This window comes from Meriones unguiculatus, chromosome 12 (genome assembly GCF_030254825.1).
Source record: "Meriones unguiculatus strain TT.TT164.6M chromosome 12, Bangor_MerUng_6.1, whole genome shotgun sequence".
Taxonomy (NCBI): domain Eukaryota; kingdom Metazoa; phylum Chordata; class Mammalia; order Rodentia; family Muridae; genus Meriones; species Meriones unguiculatus.
The window spans coordinates 74,682,643-74,703,284 of record NC_083360.1 but is presented as its reverse complement, the minus strand read 5'-3'; the positions used below and the strand labels follow the sequence as shown (position 1 = coordinate 74,703,284).

General features: G+C 41.0%; 1 protein-coding gene across 20 annotated transcripts in view; it reads right to left on the bottom strand.

Annotated features, from left to right (window-relative positions):
- Fggy (FGGY carbohydrate kinase domain containing) overlaps positions 1-20,642 on the bottom strand; it is a 362,592-nt gene that overhangs the window by 115,817 nt on the left and 226,133 nt on the right. The window lies entirely within an intron of this gene.

The following is a 20,642-nucleotide window of genomic DNA, read 5'->3' as shown; positions in this document are numbered from 1 at the left end:
GAAATGAAAAGGCCAGCTTTGCATCCTTGGCAGCATGATTCCATGAGATCAAGCCACTCAAGGTCAGTTTTTCATCACCTAGGTTAGGTTGAAGTCTTGCTGATCACAACATGAGCTACTTTATGACAATAAACGTTCTCCTTAATTTGCTATATTGTGGTTTTGTCATGTGGAGAAGTAGGGCGATGGATTCTTAGAAGAAGGCTTAGCATAAAAGGACTAGCAGGAGTTAGCTAGACAATGGGAAATAGGCTACCCATGAGCAAAGCCCAATGGGTGAGAGGTACTCTCAAGTTCAAGATTCTGTGATGCTATTGTAGCAGGCAATTGTAGTACTTTTGTGAAATGCCAGTGTGTAAAAGTGGAGGAAGCAAAGAAAGTCACAGAGAAGAAAGGGAAAGAACCTGCCAAGTAAGGGGACCATTATGGAGAGAGAGAGAAAGAGTTAATACCTAAAATAGAAACAATTTTAGTGTAGAAGAGACAAGTTTCTACAAGAAAAAAGTTCAGTTTGCATGGTTATAATCATTTACACTGTTTCTCCAGATGTTTCCTGAATTCTATTGAGGCCCAGATGTGGAGCAGGTACTGGAGAAAAATGATAAAATCACAGCATTCATGTTTTCATGAATCACACTGTTTCAAGAAGAGAAAGCCAGAGTGCCACTCATTTAGGTAAGGACAGGACTTAAATTCCTTTAGAACTAAAATCCCTGGGTCATAAGAACTCAAATCTTTACAATGCTTCACTGAGACAATTGTTTACCTCAAGAGAAGCAGTAATCAAATTCTCACACAAGTGTGGATTGCAAAGTGAGGAGGGAGTGAAAGAAGCTGAGAGGAATTCCAAGAGTTCAAAAGTGAGGGACCCAATCTAGTCTAGGGTCAGGGAAAGCCTCTCAGAGGAGGATACATGTGAACCAAGAGGAAATCCACGGGGTGTTCACTCAGGTGGGCATGCCTGTGTGCTATCTGTGAAAGAGATGGTAAATACTCCAGCCACAGCCAGTGCACACAAGCTGACACTCTGTTTTGTCACTCTGTCTGTTCCCAATGAAAGTTTTATTTCATGCTAACCGTAGGTACTCCTGCTCTCAACAGACTCACAGAATTTGTTTGGGTAAGAAACTGCATATTCATAGCTACATAGGACCCATGGTTTCAAATGGTGAGTAGACACTCACCAAAGTCAAATCATCTCTTCTTGTGAACTCTTAATTCCATCTGATGCACTGGAGCAGAAAGGTTCTATAACTTGTGTATGGTCAAATACCTGGAAAATGCCTGAGGTAGGATTTGGTCTAAGACAGTGTGGACCTCAAACCCTTAGATACACCCCCCACCCCCACAGGTAGCTTAGGAAGGATATGCACTGCCTTAGTGAGGTGTTTTGTTTGTTTGTTTGTTTGTTTGTTTGTTTCCTCTGGTATGATAAAACACCTAAGTCTTCCCTTGGAAGAGGGAAGGATTTATTTCCCTTTCATAAAGGGAAGTAAGGACAGGAAGCTGGAGGCATGTGCTGAAACAGAGGTCACAGAGGATCGTTGCTTACTGTTTTTCTCGTGGTTTGCTCACACTGCTTTCTTATATCATCTGGGACTACATGCCTAAGGATGGTGAGATGGACACTCGAACAACAATCACCAATCAATAAAATGCCCTACAAACTCACCTGCAGGCCAATCCTATGTAGTCATCCTATTTTCTTGAAAAAGTTTCCATCCCAGATGACCCTAACTTGTGTCAAGCTAACGTAAGTACTAGCCCACACATTCCCTGCCACCCACCCTGGACCCTCAATTTAAAGATGGTATTATGCTACTGAGGCAGGACTTCACTGCGAGACTGGCTCTGCTACTCACAATGGTCCTATGGAGGCTTTATTTGGATTGGTCTTGGGAGATGGTTTGGGATGATTCTGTCTGTGATCTCTCCTTGGGCATAACACATGCTTCAGACATTCCCAGGAAAGTAAGGAAACAAAGTGTACTTCCCATCACATGCAGCCCCGTGTTCTCAGGGGAAAGAGCTACAGTTTGTTTTGCGGGAAAACACACCTTTGTGTATTTATGTGTTCTTTAATCCTTCACAGTAAACATAAATATTTGAAAATCTATTTCTTTAAAAGCTCCTTCTATGCTGAATGCTATCTTGGCTTAGAGCTTGCCCTGTGAGAAGGAAGTGCATTGTCCACACTGACAGGTGTCCATACAAGATGCTACCTTCCCAGTCCTAATGCTGCTGCTGGCAACAACACAGCAAGTCAGACTGGGGACTTGGTACAGGCCTTACTCTGGTAAAAGTGACTCAGTTCTTATAACTCCGAGGAAGACTCATCCATTATTTCTATTATATATGTGTGTAAACTGAGGCAGAAAGTGTTACATAACATGTGTCCAACATTATGAAACCAGAAAGTGGTCATCAAAAATCCTCTAAAACCATGGTTCTCACCTTCTTAATGCTGTGACCGCAGTTCCTCACGTTGTGGTGACCCCCAACCATAAAATTATTTTTGTTACTACTTCACAATTGTAATTTTGCTATTGTTGTGAGTCATAATGGAAATACTTTTGATGACAGAGGTTTATCAAAGGGACTGTGACCCACAGTTTGAGAACTGCTACTCTGGAAGTTTTATACTTGCTTCTGACAAGTTAAGATCTTGTTCTAACATTACCATTGTTTCTTTGAATCCTTCCTATACATTTGGAGGGTAGAAAGTAGGGGACCTCCAAGCCAAAAGATTTACTTAAAGTACGCAGTACTCCTTTGTCTTGAACACAAGTTAGGATGTGTGTATATATGAGTGTGTATTTAAAATATACCCATATTTACATATTTCACACACACATTATTATTTAGTTCAAGCTGGCCTGTAACTTAAGATAGCCCAGTCTCACAGCCTGTAATTGGCTATCTGAAATGTCAGGATCCTCCTGCTTTAGCCTCCCAAACACTGGGATTGCAGCATGGACTACATGCCTGGCTTGAGTTAGAAACTCTTCATTTCTAAAAGACTTTTAATACATTTTCCCTGATGCAGTAGTAAACAGAAGCAAGAGCATAGGCCTTTGTCCTGTCAATATTTATGACAGGACAAAGACTCATCATGCTTATATTCCTCATTCTGCCAAATCCCAGAGAAATTAGTCTCCTTGATTTCAAAATGGAAAGACTATTGTTAACCTCTAAAAGAAAGGAGGATACTTGTAAATGTTAAATTTTGTTACAAGACACAGACTCTCCTTGTTAAACCCCAAATCAGTGTTAGTTCTCTTTGAACTGAGGCCTGTGTGATGATGGAATAGCAGAAGACAAACCTCAAAACCACCACAAAGGTGCTCTTCTTTTACTCAGTATTATTAATAATGATACTGAAAATGAGATGAGAGTAAAACAGTGTATTTTCAAATGTTAGAGACCTGGAAAGCTTGGTATTATGTCATGTGTCCAAAGCAAGAAACAAAATTAACTCAAGAGAGCTAGAGCACTAAAGCAAAATTCAATATCAGGTAATATTTATTTAATGATAGCGTTAGCTTTCTGGGCAAATCTTCCTTTCTTTCTTTCTTTCTTTCTTTCTTTCTTTCTTTCTTTCTTTCTTTCTTTATCTCACTTAGAAGACTGGCAATATTTTCTTGCACAACCTAGGTGAAGATACAAGGGCATTAATTTAGTATTAATTAAGTATCAGTGTTAACACTGATCGTGTGCTCTATATTAAAATACAAAATGCCCACTAAACTTTTGATTGTATACTATATTATCAAACAATATTTATGACAGTCTGAGAGAAGTATAATTCTATTACTACGTCTAAGCTCATAAATGAAATTTAAGCCGAGCAGGTCAAATAGCTACAAGAGAGATCACTTCAGTGTGCTTGTTAGAAACTCTCCACCTATTTCCTTCTCTCAACACTATACCCTCCACTATAAGATGCCTGGAGCAGAGATGCTTTTCTCTTTGAGGTTTTCTAAGATTCCACAAAGTTGAGTCATTCCGCCCCAGCTGGTCAATCGGAACACGCCAGTGCGATATTTCCATAGACCTTGCCCTCATGTGGCCTGGAGACTATGGGACTGCATCAGTTTGTCCCTTAGGACTTCTCCAAGTTTCTACTTATTCTGTCACTCAACTACTTTGCTACCAAGATTATTGGAAGGTCTTTAAAAAACCTGTTAACTTTATAGGCTGTATTTAATGGCTACTATCTCAAACTATTATATCTCAGACATAATCTGGGTAAGACTTTAGCAAATATTTGTTGGGTACATACTGAATTAGACTATTGTTTAAAACATGAAAAGCTGGGCTTCAAAGTAATGCTCTGTCCGAGTCCTGTTCTCAAGAAGATTACTGTTTACTGGAAGCTGTAGGTTCAGGATAGGCTGGGCGTGGTGAACAATTGAGAGTAAACATGCTTATCTAGACTTTCAGTTTCTCTGTGAGTATGTCAAATCAAACACACTGAACACAATTACAACCCAAGATGCACAGGGTACATAAGCAGACTCCAACAGGATCAGAAATGCAGGCTGGGGTCAGAAGCCACATCCCAAGGGTTCTTGCCTCTAGTCATGTCTGCTCAAAGTTACACGGATGTCACTGGTCCACTTTCATCTCAGGCTATGTGCCTATTGGCTGGGTTACCCTCCATGACAAAGCCCAGATGTCTGCTGATAACTTTGAGGGAGAGGTGACTGTCTGGGAGCAGGGAGCTACCACAGCTCCCTCTGTTCTTTCCCAGTCCATCACCCTGAGGCTGGTCTGGCCTAAACCTCTGGCAGGACAGGAGGCAGGCTCCAGGCGCCAGCAGTCCTGGGAGGGAACAGGAGGCTTTGCTTGGACTGTCTGCCGCCAGGTTGGGATTTTTGGAGCTCAGCAGCTAGCATGTGTGGGACTGGGTATTTCCATGGTCATCTCTTCTTCTAAATGGATGGTGTTATCGTCTTGCCAGAGAAAAAGCATTTATACATCTATTTCTGTCAAGTCCCTGATGACTAATTAAGACACATACACACACATAGAAAAAGAGCTAGAGAAATGTGTATTAACAGAGACTCTTTGTGGTCACCTTTTGGTTTGCCCTGCTGGGGCTGAACTATAATGAGCGGCTAGTGTGCCTGTCTCTCCTAGGAACCAGTTAAGATAAAAGCATTTGCTATCTTCAAGGCAGTGAGCATGATAGTGTAATGTGAGCATGGGCTTTGGAGCTAGATAAACAATTACAGACAATTCTGACTAGGCCACTGGCTGGCCATGTGATTCTGTGTCTTTCTGAGGCTCAGTTCCTTCACCCGTAGGTGGGGATAATCATCAACAGGAAACAAGTCCAAGACCTATGTGGTACAGTGTGTACAATGATGCTGTGATACATGGGGCTCTTAAATCATCAAGCAGCAGATGGTTTAATTCTTCTCCTTCTTGAGAGAGTCTAAAACACAGAGTTCTGAAATGGCCTCAGGCCCATGATCAGTCTGTCTTTTTGCCAAGTCCCTCCTCCTCTCTACGATCTTCTCCCCTGTGCCTTTCATGACCCACCTCTCCCTGAGTATATCCGTTCCAGTGAGAGGAGTGACAATTTGTGTGCTGTACAGTGACACATATTTACCTTCAACTCAAACCCTGCTCCTGGGTTCCTCACTAATTATGTGACTTGCCTGTCCAGTTGGTCTGTCCAAAAGAGAATCTGCTACCCTTTCTTTCCCGGCTATTCTTGTTCTTGGTCTCTTTCTCAAGATTCCAATCTTGACTTGCTCACTTTTCATTTGTCCACAGTAGGTCATTCTGTTCCTCTGTCTGCTCTCTTCTCAAGCACAGTCTGTTCTCCACTGCTGCTGCTTTGGTATTATCCCCCACGTCCTGTTTGCACTGCGTTAGTGATTAAACTGATTTCCCTGTCTCAGTTATTTTTCTCCCTTCGTCTGTCCTCTCCACCCCTACTCAACCCAAATTCCATATTTCCAGCAAGTGACCTTTCTGCAAGAAAACCCAAATTGTATTATTACTTAATATTGATCCATGACAGATGAAATACTTTCTAAGCCGGCTTTTCCCTATTTGTCTGACTTAATCCCAATATTATTGTTTCCTAATTCTCATCCCTATCATTTTTAAGTTTATCGTAGACTAAGCCCTGGATTTATTGAACAACTTTACATTTCCCCAAGTGAGCCATCTTCTTTCTCATCTCTGACTCTTTATAATTTCCTCTAGACTAAAAGGCTGTACGTGCTCTTAAAACTCAGAACAGGGGCTTTGGAGATGGCTCAGAGTTTAAGAACAATTCCTTCTCTTTTAGAGGACACAAGTTTATTTCCTAGCACACAGGTGGGATGCCTCAAAACTGCCTGTAAATCCAGCTAAAAGATTCCAACACTCTCTTCTGAACTCTACCTGTACTCGGATACAGCTACCCACAGCCACATAAGCATAATTAGAAATACAGACTCAGGTCAATATTATCACCTGTGGTCCATCACCTTCAAGCACGGATTTCCTCCCTAATAATCCACGGGGTATTCTTGCCTGTATCTTCCCTTAACTCTGCATTTTTTATACTGTAGGTTATCATATGTGTAAGTGTACATATCTATGAATGCCTTTTTAAAATATGTATTAAAACACACTGCAAATTAAATGACTACACAAATTCAGGACATGGCTATTATTTCAATAGCATGGCAATGCCCCTGAAATTCAGAGCAGTGATAGACGATAAAATGTGTCCAATGGTTGAAGGAGGGCATAGCTCAACAGTATAATGATTGCCTAGCATATACCAGGGTCTGAATGAGCTCCAAAGCACCAGGGCAGGATAAGAAAAAATGCCCAATAGCGTTCACGTGAAAGCTGGATCATAAAGCCCCAGTTTGCAAAGTTTTTTGTGCAGAGGGTTCTAAAGAATTATAATCCTCCAATAAAGTGTTTGCCCTTCCTAGAAACCCAATCTCTTTATTTTATCTGAACAAAAAGAAGTAGATATGAAGTCTGTCCAAACTGATCTCCCAGGCCTAGCAGTGTGAGCATGCAGGAATGTAGTGAAAATGTCTGTCATCCCACTGTCCTTGGGTTTGGGATGGGGGGGGGGGCAATGTTGCCTGTGATGTTCTGAATTACTTGTAAAGTTGGACTCCTTAAGCGCTGCATTCCTCATTCTCTATCACTTCAAGACCCACATGTAATCACAGTAGAAATTTAATCCATATGTTTCTCATTCACTGGTACTTCACACACACAGGGCTGCTTTACACGACACACTGAATAGCCAACTCTGAAGCCGTCCAAATGTTTACTCAAGTCTCATCTGGCTGCAAAGGAGAAGCCATAGTGACCTCCTGCGTACAAGTTCCTATCTGGCTCTCATGAGCTCAGACTGGTTTTCAGCTTTGAAACCTCTGAGCTGTGACTTTAAAGAAACAAAATCTTTCATGTATCTATTCCACAGCCCAAACACACTGTGGTGAGTAGAGAGTCATGGGGCTCTTCTGCGGATCCAGAAAGGAAGGCAGTGCAGGAGAAGGAGAAAGAACTGAGGGAAAAGAGGTAGAGGCTTTGTCTTGGCTAGATGGAGTCTTAGCCCTGCTGCTTCAACATCAAGTGGCCAGGTGGCCCTGCTCTTTATGAAATTTCCCAAGAGTGAGCATAGTACTGGGGTTCACAAATACAGAGAGACCAACGCCCTTTTATTTTCAGATAACTGTTAGGAGAAACAGCTGTCTCATGCAAACTGTAGGTTAGGGTAGAAGGATGCCTGGGCAGTCTCCCAGCTGGAACTGATCAGCAAATGGCAATAGAGAAGGATTACATGCCTATTCCCTGGCCACATATGAAGTGCTCTAATACAGTGTGTTTCTGTCATACATATCCTTACATGTGATCACCAAACTGTGAATACTTTCAAACTGTGTTCCAGTTTCTCTTGTACTTATGGTTTTTTTTTTGTTGTTGTTGTTGTTGTTTTTTTCTGTAATTCCAGTGTCTGACTTTAGACACCACCTCCTGGGGATAACTGTTCACTTATTTTGTTCTAGCATTCAGTGTTCTGTTTTAACTTTCTGTGGGATTTTTTTTGTTCTTAGGATCTTCATCTGAAAGAAAGGACCCGTCTTACAAATGCGCAAGGATGAAGTGTGGCACTGTTTGGTGTAGGATGCCTGGTTCATTCGGTGACTTAGGGAACTGCAGGTGTGTTAGATCACCAACATGCAGTTCAAGGTAAACTTCCTATTTATGAACTGGGATTCATGTAAAAGCTTAACTTGCAAACTAAGGCCTTGTCCTGTCTAGAGGAGAATTCTCAAGTGATGTGCAGTGGCTGCACCAGCTGGAGAGAGGAGAGAGCAGGACCACATAGGCGGCTCTGGTGTTACCTGTATCTACCTCACAAGAGTGAGTATAGGGGGGCTTCTCCCCATTAATAGCATATTGTGTAAAGGCAAAGAGAACCTTGTTTGATTTTTTTACAAGGCATCTTTTTATGATACGAGGTCTCTGTAGACTTGGCTGGCCTAGAATTCACTAAGTAGATCAGGCTAGTCTTGAGTTCATAAAACCCACCTGCCTCTGCTTCCAATTCCTTAAATCTTTTCTTTCTTTCTTTTTTTTTTTTCTGTAGTAATGGCCTCCAATTGTTACAAAGAGCAATTTCTTTTTTTTTTCCTTGATAATGGATGAGGGGTACAAAGATAAGGGGTAATATATAAGGGGTACCCCTTATCTAGGGATACAAATACAAGGAATTAGGGTGCAATTAGGAATTATGCTGGTTTAGTAAAGTGGTGGTTGTAGAGTCTCTGTGATCCATGACTTCACTAGCCCTGGGTAGCTGGCTAGGTTTCTAGTACCAGGCATGTATACATATACACATGCACACATGCACACACACACACACATATGTATACTTACATACATGCATATATATGTGTGTGTGTGTGTGTGTGTATATATATATATATAGAGAGAGAGAGAGAGAAACAACAGTTAATGAAAACAGAGGCTATGAATTTTAAAGACAGCAAGGAAGGACATATGGGGGTAGAAGGAAAAAGAGGAAGAAATTGATATAATTATACTACATTGCCCTCCAAATAAATGAAATTTTTAAAAAGTCACCATCTCTGAGCTCAGACACCAGCTATTGTCTTTTAGACATATTCCCTCAAACAACTCACTCTGTGTTCCACATTTGGCTCAGAGGTGTTCAGGGCAACCATATAAATCTAGACATGAAGAATTCTGCTCTTTAGAACTCTTCCTCCAGTTCTGGCCTAACATAGAGGGTGAGGTCAAAATGGCTAGGCAAGGAGAACTAAAGGCTATTTAGATGTGGTAGCTCCCTTTGTGATTGCAAAGTGTTATGAAGAAAAGTGTTTGCCAAGCAAAGCTGAGACACCAGAGCGAGGTTCAGTATGTTTATCTCCAGACCCAGGCAAGCCCGAGTATGTCATACTCAGTTTTGATAGGAAAGAAAAAAAAGTTTCAGAGATTTAACTCGCAGGTTCCAACCTAATGTGTGTTATAACTAAGACCAAACCAGGATTTAACCAAATCTGACTCAAAGTCATTCTCTTCTGAAACCATTTGTTTGATTTTTTTTTCCCCAGTGGCAAAAACAGGAGTCAAAGATAGAGCAGACTGACACCAGCTATCTCTCTCTAGGCTCTTCTGAGCCATGAATAGAAATATACCCTGTCAATTCAATATAGTTGTGGAATATCCTGTATCAGAAAGAGTGTGTGGGGTCAGAGGGGGCATTATCAAACAATCCCTGTTAGCTCCTCCCTCTTCTCTAAGGTCAACAGCTGTGCTTTGAGGTTAAGTGATTCCCTGTTGAAAGAAGAACTGTTTAAGTTGTTTCACATTTGAGTTCTTACGAAAAAGATATGGCTTGTAACACCGAGGCAGGAAGACTCAAAGGAGAAAGGGCATTGAGAGAAAGTTTATCTGGGGGTGCTCAACCCCTGTCTGTACTCCAGAAAAGAAAAAAAACCCTACTAATATGTAAAGTATGCAAACACTGTAGAACAATCAGAAACAAATGAAATGTTGGCTGCAGAGTAACAGGATTCAGCTGTGGGCAATGGCCAGGAGGCAGCTTTTGTTATGAATAGATCATCTGGATGGGAAGCAGGCCTGGTTTCAACCCTTGGAGTAGGTCTTTTGGGTATGAGAAAGTACTAGGACCCATCTGGTCTTCCTTAGGAGAAAAGAGAAGAGAAGAAAACAACTGTCAGTAAAATATATGGCACGGTACTGCACAGTCCGCTGAGGGTGGCTTAAATGGAAACTGTACGTTATTAATTTGTATTCAGTTTGCAAAGCAACGACAATGATAATTGCCCCTATTTTTTTTTAAATAAAAAAGCCTAACAAATGCACACAGCGGGAGTCGAGAGAGGGAGCCCACCATTTGCCAAGCAGTTATTACATGCGAATGCATTTTTATTGGTAATCTCTGTGGTGATCCTGGCATTTCCTAGTTTGCTAACAAGGACCTTGGTTCTAGGAGCTCAACACCTTCCCGTGGCCACACAGATGTGGTGTGGCAGGATGGAGATTCAATCTGAAGTTTCACATCTTCCTGTTTTAAGTGACCACCTTTGAGCAATTTAGAAACCTTGGAATCAAAAGTAGCTGGGGCTCTCAAATAGTAGAATGAGCCATTCTTCTTCCTAGACTTTATCATTTCCAGGAAAGTAGGTTTCCAGGGAAGGGTTATGGAACCCCTGCAAGGGTGAGGGCCCTGTCAGAAAAACTGTCTATGAATGAGCAAAGCTTACTTTAGGAGACTGTAGACTTTCCCTCTTTCTGCATTCACTAGGCGACACAGATAAGGAACTGGTCTGGCTTTCACACTTGTGAATTTGAGAGAACTCATAATGCCCTCTGAATTTTCTATAGGCTGACTTGCCATTCATTGGGCTAGCAATTTTGAGAACCTGGCTCTCACCTTAGGGGCAGATGCAAGGAGCAGGAGCCATTTTCTGTTTTCCTGCTTGGCTCATGAGATAGTAAAGTGACCAAGCACAGAGCCCTGGCAAGATGGAACAGCCTTCCATGTGAAGAACTCAGAATGGGAAGCTGGATACTAAGATGGAGATGGTGCCCTTAGCCCACAGTACAGAAGAAGAACATCTTGGTCCCTCTTAGGAGTAACAGTTCTATGTAACACAATGGAGGCATGGTAGAATAGAAAGTCACTATGCACTGTTCTTTTTCATCTCTTTAGGCTTCAGAACAGTCTTGCTTTGCCATGTGCTCAGTATTTGGCTTTCTTATTCTTTATTATGTTACTAGGAAATATTTAATCCACATTTCTGTCTGAGTTCAAAGTACAGACCAGTCTAGTTAATCCTGGTAAGATGCAAACAAAAAGGTGTCTCTAGGACGGAGGGAGGGAGTAGCTGAAGATGGAAGTAGGTTTGGGTGGAAGAAATCTGGGTCTCATTTCTTATGCTGGACCAGAAAGACAGCTCAGTTTTCAATTTGTGTCTCTAATGGGTTGATGTAAGAAGATAACTGATGTTTACACTCAAGGCATTTGTATTAATTGATGCTCCCTACTCATCCCAGGGGGCTTTACATAACAGCTGCCTCCTAGGGTTTCAGGGCCATTAACTGAGATCTTATATGCAAAGCAACTGTCTTGGTTTCTAAAAGAACAGTTGCAGCTGCATAATAAGAAGCAGGAAAGTACCAGAAGAACCCGGAGCATGTTTAAACTCAACTCTGCCTAGAACAGAGGCACTCCGCAGGTCTTCCGTAAGCATTCCACTGAGTACCCAAGTGCCTTTCAGACGTCGGGGGGAACAGATGAAAACATATTGGCCTTGTCCAACTTCTCGATGGAGTTGGGATGTCTGACAATCAAATCCCCCCACCCTCCATGACATTACATTCTGGTGAGTACCACAACAGAGGTTTAAATTCTTAGGACACCATAATGAATAAGACACCATATTCTGGCTTCAATACAGGCAAAATATAAGAAAATTCACTATGTAGTCACACGATTCTCAGGGTCCCAGGTCATGGGCAATGGAGCAGGAGATATGTACAATGTCACTCCTGAGAGCAAAAGAACAGGCAGACAGCAGACTCTGGAGGCTGCTGAACAGTACTGAAACAAGTGCCATTTTATTTTTGTTTGGTTTTTGAATAGAGAAATAATGTTCTCTATTTGAAATATTCTCATTTTGGCAACTTTACAGTTAGAAGTCTATAAGTCTATGGCTGACGTTTATCTGAGTCTGTATAAGGCATGACCATTGATCCTGCTGCCTGACCGTTTTGGGGTCATAGGCTGTGTAAGCTCCTCCTTGGCCCTGCAGAGGTCCTGAGCAACTGCACAGAGTGGTAGTATGTGTGCTTTCTTCTCTTGCTGAGTTGAAACAAATGACACTGGGTCTGAAATAAGTTTCTTCAGAAGCTCCCTCACTACCTTACCTTATTCTGTACATCATTTCCCCCAAATTTTCCTTTTCCCCATCACTTTTTAAAATAAAGAATTTATTATTAATAATTAGTGTGTGTGTATATGTGTATTTGTGTAGGTTCCTATGGAGGCCCTAGAATGTGTTGGGTCCTTGAGAACAGGAGGTATAAGCAGTTTCAAGCTGCCAGACATGGGTTCTGGGTGCTGAAATTGGGTCCTTCAAAAAGCCACAAGTGCTCTTAACTTGAGCCACCTATCCAGCTTCTTTCCCATCACCCTTTGCCACTTCATGCATTGAGATACTAAACCTGCTGAGTTGATCTTGGCTTTTAAATTCTATGACCAACTCAAGCACAAAGCGAACCCTTCAATGGCTACGTCAAAGGGAACGGGACCAAGGCCAGTCCTTCAAACCTGCTGGTACTCAGATTCAGTTTTCACTTGGCCAAACTTTTCATCTTTCACCTGATTCTGGCATATCTTACCTTGGGGACTTCATTTAAATTTAAACACTCCTTGGGATAGGCACCAAACTTTCTAACATTGGGTACTATAACAGAAATACTACATGAAATACCATTTGAAAAGAAAGGAACATACACAAATTAGAGCCACCATAAAGTACTGAAAATTATTATGGTATTCTTGCACTGCCTGCTTTATAATAACTAGCCTTCTTCACCTATTTCCACAGAAGAATATCTACCAGCATCCTTCTTGGGCATCCAACTCTGTCTTTAGGAAGGCCAACTTAAGCTTGCTTGCTACATTCAACCCCTTTCCTATGAACACCAGAATCTGGAACCTTTTTATCACATACTATACAATTATTTATGAGCACAAAGTCTTAATTCAGAATAATCAGTTTTAATACTTCAGGTGAACACATATAAATTAAGACTACAGCATGAGATGAACGGCCAAGTTTAAGGAGAGAATGAAATAAGCAATTATTCCATTAAAGAGAATATTTTATTTCTTTCCTGATTAAATCATCTTTAACCACCTGGCTTCAGTTCAGACAGAGTTCAGAATCTTTATCAGTTAAGTCTAATAGCTGGCTGGCAGCAGAGTGTTGCTTGATTGACTCATTCATTCATCTCTTCATGTCACATGACTTGCTGGTCATGCCAGATGCTGGATGGAGGTATGAACAGTATCATGATTGGCTCAAGTTGTTGAATAGGGTATTACAAAAGAACTGGATTTCGGCTTACTTTGCAAAAAGCATTTCCTAGCTTTCAACAAGTAATTATTAAGTTCCTTCCTTCCATCCCTTCCTTCCTTCATTCATTCAATATCAAATGCCTAATTAAGTGCCAGGTTCTATGCTGGACACTGGGGATGAAGGAGTCAACAGTGCCTTGCCTAGAGAGGTTGAGTGTACATGAAAGAGCCCTGCAGCAACAGAATGCTGTTTTCCAGAAGAACCTTCAGTGTGGTTTAAGCATGGCCTACTGATCATCTGCTCTAAGCATTACAGAAATAATTTCAATTCATAAAATACATACAAATCTTCATATAATCTCTCATCACCGAAGAAATTTTAAGCATAGTATATCTTAGGTAAGAATACTTTTATGAAAATAATAGGTCAAATAATGGCAGAGGTCACAGAAATTAGACAAAAGTCCACAAGAAGAAGAAAGATAGTGCTAGAGTGATGGTTTAGCTGTGAAGAATACCTATTGCTCTTGCAGAGGACGCAAGTTTGGTTCCCAACACCCATGTCCAAAGGTTCACAAAATTCTGTAACTTCAGCTCCAGGGGATCCAATGCCCTCTTCTGGCCTCTGCAGGCACCTGCACACATGTGGCATACACTGACAAGTCACACACATATATACACATCAGTAAAAATAATACAAATAAATTTAAAGGAAGAGACAAACTTTATAAGGCTAAACAACTCCCACTGTTGTCTTCAGCTAGACTGTACTTTTCCTAACCCAAATGGCAGAGACAAAATTGTTTTACCAAAGCCTTTACAGGTGAGCCAGACCACACCTGCCTCTGGAGTTAACCTATAATTGTTAGCTAAAAGAAGGGAAAAATAAGACTTGTAAATGTGGTTAAGATTCTTAAAGGGGCAGATATTCCTAAACAAATATGGAGGGGCATCCTAAATACAGCCATAACTGATCTTAGTAGAGGGGCTGAAGGGAGGAAGAACAGATGATAGCCGTGGAAGCTAAGGTCAAGTGGTAAAGTGACAAGCCAAGGAACACATGAGCCACCAACACTGAACAACGAAGGAAAACTTCTGAGGGCGCACAGCCCTATCAATACTTGATTTCTGCTGAGTGAAACTGATTTTGATTTGCACTCTGCAGAAATAATAAAGTGTATGTGTGTGTGTGTGTGTATACATGCTTATTTAAGCCACGAGGTTTGTGACAATTTGTTATATTAACAACCTTAGCTTTCTTGCTCCCAGTCCTATAAGAGAAATATAAGTTGTACGATGATTCTTATTGGGAAAAAGCTTGAGTTGTTAAAATTATATAATACTACTCCATGCAGTAAATTCTAAAACAAATTCTCAAATGGAATTTTGAATGGGGTACAAGAAGTGACACGTCAACTTACCAAGACAGTTATGGTAAGCAAGGCCTGACCTGCGTATGGCTTCCTCAGCCCCTCCTACTCCTGTTTTGTTCCACCTTCCTCTCTCCCTTCTTTCCTTTCTGATTTTTCAAAACACTTCATTCAACAGTGAGTTCACAAAAGAAAATGGGTAAAACTGTACAAGGAATTTCTCTATGTCCTTCATTCAGATATCCCCAATGTACATATGTTGTCTATATTACACAGGTATGTGTGTAGGCACATACTGGTGCAAACATATAAAAACTGTACTTTTAAAAGTTTTTTCTATAACATTTGAGAGTGAGTTGCAGGTATAAGGCTCATTCTTTTTTTAAAATTTAATTAGTTTATTTATTACAATTTATTTGCTTTGTATAAAGCTCATTCTTACATGAACATTTCAGTGTAAAATTTAGAAATGCAGGGTATTTTTGCATACAAACACATGCAATTATCTGGTCAGAAACAAAGCACTGGTGCAATTCTATGACCTAATACAAAAACCTTATTAAAGTCATACCAATTATCCCACTAAATGCTCCTTATTGATTGTAGCCATAAAGAACAAAGAGGCATGTCTGGTAGACACAGCATGGGCTCTTCTTTTGCTTCCTTGGCAGCCATCACTCTAAAACCCTTTCTGAATTTCACTTTATCTTTTTTGATCCTGGTATTTTTACAGTGAAAAGGCATAATAATTTTCTTAAAGGCTCCCTCATTTGGGCTTCTATCATATCCTCTTCGTTAACTCAGGTTAGGCATTAGAGTAGAATGACGACCAGAGTAGAATTGTGTTTAAATGGCTGCTTCTTGGGAAGATCTTTGTTAAGAGGCAAGGGCCAAACTCGTAAAATTTCCCATAAAAAGAACCAAGTAGTGTTATGAGAAAATTCTGTCTCTCGTAAGTTCAGTCTGCCCAGGAAAAGCCAAGTAGTCCACTGCCCTCTCTCATTTCTGTTTTTGTCAGGTCACAGAGGCTGGGCTGCAGCAGCAAAGGAGCCTGTACTGCATCCGCTGTCTAACCACACCGACTTGGTTAGAGAGCTGCATCTAACCAAGTTCTCTAACCAGACTGCATCTACTGCACCCGCTTGCTAACCACAGTGACTCTCCTGTATCTGTTCTCTAACCAAGCTGCCTCTGCTGCAGCCTCTCTAACCAAGCTGCCTCCGCTGCAATCTCTCTGACCTCATTGTTTTTGCTACTGTGAGGATCTACATGTCTCAAGTGTCTCCCACCATGCGCTCAGACATACTACCTTGACATCCTCTCACTCTAACTCCCAATATCCTCTACTTAGCCTCTTAGCATTGACTTAGGCATCTCTTCAATGTGCTCTGCAAACTGCAACTGTGTATATGCTTGGCAAGCCCAACAGTCATCCCCTGTGCTTAACGTCTTTACAAAGCTGATCCCAAGCCTTCACAAGCCGCTCACAGTCCCCCTCCATTCTGCTCCACTGCTTCTCTAGCTTGCTCATTTCAGCCTGCCCTCCAACCCTACACCAAAGCTTCCAACGTCCCCTGACATCTGCTGCTGCACTGACGATTTTCTCTCCACTACCAGCTACTACCACACCCCCCCTCCCACTCACCGCTGGACTATGCTTAGTCACGTATTCAGTCCCCCAGTTCAAACACCGCTGCCCTTTTAAAGTCTGCTCCACAGCACTACCAGGCACATGGCTCTATGCCATATGGTGGGTTCTGTCAGCATGGTTACAGCACACATATCGTACACAGGAGAGGAAATACAATGTATAAGACATCTTACAAACTGATAAGTGCTTCTGCGTCCTACACCAGCAGATTGGCAGGTCCACTAGATCACTCCTGAAAGGATTTATTGCCTTCATAGCAAGCACCCTCAACAAATATAATTCACCAAGGCTTGAATGTCTGTGGCAATTATCCCTTTGTCTTCCTAGGCCCAGCACACATTCCTAAGTTGTATCATCTGTTTTTAGTTCTTTTAGAATTTCTACGGCTGTAATAACTCTGAATCTATTTCTTTCTTTTCTTCTTTATGTTACTTAATGATTATTTCGCTTCTCCATCATATGCTGCTGTAGCTTCTTTCTTAGACCGGTACATCAACATATGAACACAGTAGTTTAGTTATGTATTTTCTACTAATAGAACCTGTGATTCTAGGTTCTGTATGTATATTGGCACACATGTGTAATGACCTTCCCAGGATTTTTACTTCATCATGGAATAGGTAGAAGGCTGGGCACATGCATACTTAAATGTTTTTTACGTGATTATGCAATTTATACTTCCTCCGGAGGGTATGGAAGCAGCATAGTTCTCCCAGTTTAGAACTATGCATCTCCAGATGTTGGCTTGGCGTCCATGTCTTCCATTGGAATGTAACTGACTCCGGTTCTACTGCCTGGCTCACAGTAGGTGCTGAACGAAAGAAGGCACACTGGGACGCTAAGGCATTCTATATTTGAACACAGGTCTGCCTATGTAATCACAAACCTATGTTCTTTTTCTTTTCTATCACATTTTCCTTATCTACAAAAAATGACGATCACTTGTATGCTATTAATTACTTCCCAGTGTAATAGGAGTGATCAAATGAAATTATGGGCATCGAGGTAACAAAGAAAAGTATATTACTAGTTACCAATGTTTCTCTATTTTGCACCTGGACCAGAGGTGCTGGACTAGAGTATATGAGAGAGGTCTATCAATGTGAAATGCTGCATGCATGTATGTGGATTGATATGACTTTGTGAAGGGAAGTGAGGTTTCGAATATCACTACAATGAGAACAAGAGCCACCAATTAATGTTATTTAGTCCAAACTGCACCTGGGTTCCCAAATCACTCACCAACACAAAAGAAGCTTGCTGAAGTCCTGATCAAAACAAGACTTTTTAAGTGCTTTGAATCCTGTCGCATGGTCTTTTAACTGTGCTCAGCCGCAAAGAAGAGCTAGGCAAAAAGCTGGATTAAGTACTGTCTTCCACTCAGCAAGGCGGGTTCAAAAGTAAAGGGCAGCTTTCTTATTTACATGGAAAGATCTTGGGCTTTGTGGCTTCCTGTTATGCCCTGGTGCATCTGTACTTTGGTTTCTGGGTTTGTCTTTAGAGAGATACAAACAGGTCCTCTTGCTATTCAAGAGAACATAAAAATTCCACAGTCTGTAATTGCTAGCAGATTTTACCAGATAATCTGTCATGACTCCTCAGAACAGCTGGACCTAAGCCTACCAAAGGACATCTTTGAAAGGATGGAGTTGTAAGGGACCCCTGTAGTGTGTCCTAAACCCATCAGGAATGGGCTCTCCAGCTTGATAGTATTCATATTTAATTAATTTTGTATTCATTTATTTTACTTTTATAGCCATCTAACATATATCTAGGCTCTCATCTGTGTAAAAGTTTCTTTGCTAGGGACTGAAGAAAAAAAAAAACAGTTGTGGAAAGATGCAGTTGTCCTCTGATGACATTTGCTGCAGGCCTTTTTAAATCTCCCATTAGAACAGCCTGTGTACACATTACAATTATAGATTCTGTGGCTCGTGGCACGGCTCCCTGGTAGAGCACATGCTGACCATACACAAAGCCCTGGGTATTAGCCTGGCACTAATAAGTAAATAAATAAAATAAAAGTAAAACGAAGTGACAGATTCCTATCTACTGCTTCCCAGAAGTCCTTACTAAATCAGCCCTCATGGTTGGGGCTGGAGCTTCTCGGGTCTGTTTTGTACACATTAGCTGAGCTGCACTGGCTTACAGCTCAGTGGAAAAGTTAGGGTACCAAACAGTGACATGTAACCCAGAGTCCTTCTTGTAACAAACCAGACTCTCACCAGCTGTAGGAGCCCTGAAATCTGAGCAAACAAGGAAGAAGCAAGTAAGGATGGCATGGAAATAGCTCAGGGGTTTGCCTAGATGGGCACTCAAGAGGTTACCCTTCCGCTTATGAGCTGGGGAATATTTGAGTAAATTGTTCAGTTCCTTTGGAAAGAAGAAAGGAATAAAAGGAAAGAAACATCACCTGTTCTGACTGCTGCTCTGCATTCTGTGCGTTGAAGTTTGCAAACATTTCACACACTCAAAAGCACTGAGAGAAAGGTCTTTCTTTATACGAAGAAACCCCACAAACAAGAGTAAGTGAACGAGCACCAGGAACATGTCCACTCTTCATCACTGGAGCTTTGCTCACTTGGGGAACAAAGGTGAGACTTCAGTGAGTTTGAGGCTAACCTGGACTACATACTAAGTTCCAGGTTAACTAGGGCTATACAGTGAGAAACTGTCTCAACAACAAAAATAATAACAATAAAATGCATGAACCTAGGTACCCTTTAAAAATATTTTTTCTTTTTTAGATCTAGATTTTGCATTATTAAATTTGTGATTTGATATTTATTATCCATTTCATTAGAAATAGAAATTATCATTTATTAACGTATGCCTTTGGTTTTTGGTATTTAAACCATGTGTTAAATTTTTCACATACCCCAAGGAAGTAGACTATTGCCCAACTGCTTAAGGGGTTCAGGCTTGTTGTGAAGACACGGAATGAGAAATGTTATATCTGAGCTCTGCTGGACCATGGGGTTGCAGAGCCAACTAAGGATGGTACAAGAAGAGAAAAAACCTTCATGGAGCTGTGCAAGAACTCTTAGGAAAATACCAACAAGTGTTGTGAAATTAGAGTTCCTGTGTTATGGTTTTAGCTCAGTTTTTCTTCTTCCTATATCTCAGAGCTTTCTAACTTTCATTTCCTTCATCTGAACACTGGCCTCACAATATAATCATGACTATATTTGCTAGGGTGAGTGCTTAATAGATACCAAAGGTATATAATAATTTATTTGGTAGTATGTAACAATAACTAAAAACAAACAAACAAACAAAAACCCCCCAAAACTAGTGGTTCTTTATGCTTAAATGTATCTGGCCCAATGAATTTTGGTAAAAAAACAAAACAAAACAAAACAAAAACTGGATATACCTGGTAGAAAACAGAATTAAAGGTGTGGGATACCAGGGATGAATGAAAGTTACAAAGGGACTAGACCACAGGATCTGCTATGTTCAGCTAGGATTCAGAATTGTGCTGGGATTTCTGGGGAGAGTGAAGCCATTTGTATTTAGTATTCATGGCCCCTTCTTTATGAGCTCGTCAGATTGCAATTCTGCATATCACAGAAAAATAAATTCTTATACAAAGTGCATGCTTGGTCCCTTTGTGGGTTACCCTTCCTTCTCAGGGGCTTATGACCAACTTTAGAAACCTCTAGTTAAGTCTTCAGAAATTATAGCAAATCACATAGCCAGGAGTTACATGAAAACCTGGGGGCCATTCAGGTAGGCAAATGAGTCAATAAAGCAGAAAGCATCCAGACAGGAGACCCATCATTCAAAACAATCCTTTCAGTTATAGTCCTCATTCTTCACATGGCACCGAATAAAACAAAGCCACTGTTTGAAAACCCAACCAAACAGATTTTTGGCAACTGGAGTTGTCTGATACTTTAATATGTTTTTTTTTTTACTTCCTTTAAGATATAATTATTGAACAGCTCAGTGCCCATGGGATAGTACCAACCTAGGCATCTGTGTTGTGTAAAGAGAGTCTTTAATCAAG